This window comes from Lygodium microphyllum, chromosome 4 (assembly GCF_053477565.2).
Source record: "Lygodium microphyllum isolate KBCC chromosome 4, Lygodium_microphyllum_v1.1.10, whole genome shotgun sequence".
In the NCBI taxonomy this organism is placed as follows: Eukaryota; Viridiplantae; Streptophyta; class Polypodiopsida; order Schizaeales; family Lygodiaceae; genus Lygodium; species Lygodium microphyllum.
In genome coordinates this window covers 134,348,132-134,352,065 of record NC_141138.1, presented here as the reverse complement: position 1 = coordinate 134,352,065, position 3,934 = coordinate 134,348,132, and the positions used below count along the sequence as shown (strand labels likewise).

The 3,934-nt window shown below is 38.3% G+C and overlaps 1 non-coding gene across 1 annotated transcript; it reads right to left on the bottom strand.

Moving 5' to 3' along the window:
• Window positions 1–2,992: 2,992 nt before the first annotated feature.
• Window positions 2,993–3,060, bottom strand: LOC148037648 (small nucleolar RNA SNORD36). Its single transcript, XR_015690804.1, has one exon. It is a non-coding gene; the product is annotated as a small nucleolar RNA SNORD36 (small nucleolar RNA).
• Between the last annotated feature and the right edge of the window lie 874 nt (window positions 3,061–3,934).

Below are 3,934 nucleotides of genomic sequence, written 5' to 3'. Positions count from 1 at the left end.
TAAATCCTTTTTAAGGGTCTTCTTAGCCTTTTCCCCTGGTTCAAATCCACCTTAAACCCCCCGTGTTAAAAGTCACTAAGGCCCCTTCTTGTGTTTTTTTAAAACCACACTCACACACACCCTTTTCACCGTGTATAAATCCCTATAGGGCCTTTTCTCTAGGCTTTGTAAACCTTGCCCTTCCGATGAAATTAAGACCTTAAAGGTCTTATTACCCCCTTCTCGTGGTTAATCCCTTAACAATTCCTTGCCTCGAAAAAGAGAAGAAGAGTATTTAAGCGACGGTGGAATTCCGAAAAGGAGTGTAAAGCTGCTTCCACGTTCGAAGGACTACAACTGCGATGCTGCCTAAAAAAGTCCAAGGAGTAGTTGCGGGAGGGTCATCTCGCGGTATCCATGTGGATATCTCACCCCAAACCCAGGTTTTTCCTTCTTAATTTTATATCGGTTTAAATTTAATCGTACAAGATGAATTGTTAGGGATAAGATATATTTTGTCCTAGTTATTTATGACGAAGGAATTTAGTTTAATTGGACATGCAAAATAAATAAAGTATAAACATAGTTTTTCTCCAAATAGCATTATGCATTGAAATAAATCATGAGCAAGATTATTTACCCACTACGGTAGTATACTTCGGATTAAGTCTTGAAGGTATAAAGCTGCATCTTGCACTCTTTTTACAACGAATCATCATGGAAGGTGTAATTAATCATGAAAGGTTTCTTACGATGCTTAAACTCTAGGAAGTTATCATTGCTAACTGCATAACTTAGCAAGGGAAAGATTGCTTATATGGCTTGAGTTTTTGTTCGCAAGAAAAAAAAGAAGATTAATTGAATTTACCTAAATCGATAAAGTTTAGGATTGAAAAATCAATTGACACATAGATAACAAATCGTGCGGAAGTGATCTCGATATTACCTTCTAAAAGTTAACCGAATTAATATAACTTAGAAATACCTATGTTGCGAAATATTCATTGGGAATGATTTAAAATCCAAGAAACGTTTATACCTTAAATACTTTCCCACCTTCCCTGATTGTAGGGTGAGTAAATCGTAAACATAAAAGAACTAGGGTTCGTCCCTAAGGTTCTTAAAGAAAATAATAAAAGCTAAGAAACCCTAGGACTGACAAACGTCAGTTTTAAGAAACTGAAACGGATTGTTTTGTAACTCCATTATCACATAGTACGATACAGGACTTGTGCGGCAAGTACGAAGTCATATGGTCTTCTGATTGATTCACAAGAAGAAAGGTTGAATACCCTCAACAAGGATGGCCGATCCTTACGCAAGTCATCTTGCAAAAGAATGTATTCTTTGATATCCTTCTAAGTAAGGAAGGTTAAGAACCGGAAACTAAAGTATCCAATGAACTTTAGGGTTGACCAAGTTAGGTTAATAGGGTATGCCCTAACCCACAATATAAAGGATCTTGCCAAGTTGCAACGCACCCCGGATCGAGTGCTAGATGCATTCAAAAGGAAGAATTCCTTCCTTAGCAGTTTGCCAATAACAAGATCGATTAATGGAAATTTTTGTGCTTGCTAGAGATTTTAGAGCACTGTTTGATTTATCAATTACAAATTAAACGAATATCTATACTTCAGGTTGAAGGCCTGAAGGGAGAGGCAGCTTCAGTTACCCCCGACTGCTTGCCTGACCCTAACCAAGGGGGTTGTTGACCGCGCCGAGAACGTGGACCGAACCCGCCAAGAGAGATCTCTCCGTTGAGCACTACTTAGAGCAGGAGGATGCTTGGGTGCTAGGGGGGGATCTGGCCGTAAATCCCTCGCCTTCCAAGTCTTGTGCAAGAGGCTAACTGGAGCCCCAAGAGGAACACCAAGGAAAAGGGAATTCTCTTGCAAGAAAATCTATCTTGTAACATCAACAAGCTTGTTTATCATGTTTCATATGATCACAATGAAGAAAAGAACACTAGGCACAACAAATCTTCATACAGCATCATGTAAATCTCCCACTGTTTTTAATAGAATCAACCATATTCTTCAACATCTTCACAAAATCCATCAATAGAACAAAGAAAACAAAGAAATACACCATCTTTGAATGGAAATACATCACATAGTATTCATCTTCAATATCTTCATAGTCTTCTCTCTCAATCTCTCATATACAATCACTCTGTTTTAGTAGAATTGGCTATCTCTGACTCTCTCTCTTTCACTCTATCAATAATACATCATATCCTCACTACAATCTCTCAAAAATCACTCTCAATAATCACTCTTAGGTCGTGGATACCCCTCCCAAGAGGTATGTCTGATATGAAGGGTCACCAGAGCCACTACAGTGTCTCTTCATAGCTTACTACTGTCACTTTACTCTAGTCTTCTCTTGAGTCTTCAACAGCTACTTCTTCCACTTCCTTCAGCTCTTTTGCACTTGTATTCACCTCTTTCCAAGGCTAGAAAACTTTCCCCAAAGTCACACATACATTCCACAGAACACTTACAGAAGCATACAGAACAGTCTACAGAACAGTACCAGAACAGAGACAGAACAGAAACAGAACAGAGACAGAACAGTCTACAGAAGACCTACAGAAGGTTACAGAAGGTCATCAAAACTACATAACTCACTCTCAAACCATTTCAAACTCTCACAAACCATTCAATAAGCTTTCACAATATCTCATTCTTCATCAATCAATACTTCATCCCTCCTTACAGAAGACAATCAGAACAAAATAGACCAAAACAGAACAAAACAGAAGGTATACAGGACCATTCAGAACCTATCAGAACATCACAGAACCATCAACAAACATCATGAACTTCCAAAACACAATCAATATCATCCAAAACACTCTCAAACCACTTCTAAATCAACCAATCATCCCATAAAATCAACCATTCAGCTCTCAAAAACAACAAAAATCAGCCAAAAAACAAGTCATTTCAACACTCAACATATCCCCACACTTAATAAGGAAGCATCCTCGCGACCCAGGAAAAAGGGAATACAAGTTCAGGGAAAAGCTCAACTTTGATCTTCAATATCTTTTCAAAAAGAATCCATCCACCACGACCCCATCTTATAACCTGTTTCTGATATAAAAATACAAAGAAAGGAAAACCCTTTTGAAATTAACACCTCTGATCAAACTAAAAATCATCACAAATTTGTAAAGGATATAAGAGTTTACTTCTTCGTCATCTGCATCAGCTTCAACTCTCCATCCACGACCCCATCTCTACAAATCTCCAAAACATAGCTCGTACACGAAATCCAATAGGAAACCACCACGTTCGTTTGACATACATGAACTCACAACATAAATACTAATACACAACACAACCATCTGAATGACTTCTTCAAAAAGAGAGTTGTTCATTAAAATCTTTCACCATAAATTGGAAAGGTATCAATGAAGATGATCCCTCTTAAAAGATTGATGTTGTCGGAATCGATCCATAGATAAGGATTCATCTACAAAACTTTTAGGAGGATTTTGAAAAAATTGGAGACAGCACATCCTTTCCAACAGGACCAAGTATCTGCTAGGCAAACAGAGGGCATGAAAATACAATATCTCCAGCTGCTGGGAATCAATGCTAACATTGACATTCATACATAACTTTGGAATAGGCTTTGAATCAGTATGAGGGTGCCTATGCATATACGCCAGGTACCAAGCAAAGTGAGCAGTTAATCTCACTGAGGGATCTGTAGACTGTGAATATTGTTGGGCAAAATGAACATAGTTTTGATAAGCTTGACTGGAAGCTGTCCATTCCCCTGGAATTACTGGCCAATTAATCTGTGGTCCTGTAAGGCAATCATTCGAACTCCATCCCCTTCTTCTAGAAATCTGATTATCAAACCCGTCACAGTCACTAACCAACTGAGGTGGTTGAGATATGGAAGTGTTAGGAGAGGGTAATGGAATAAGGGAAAGTGGATG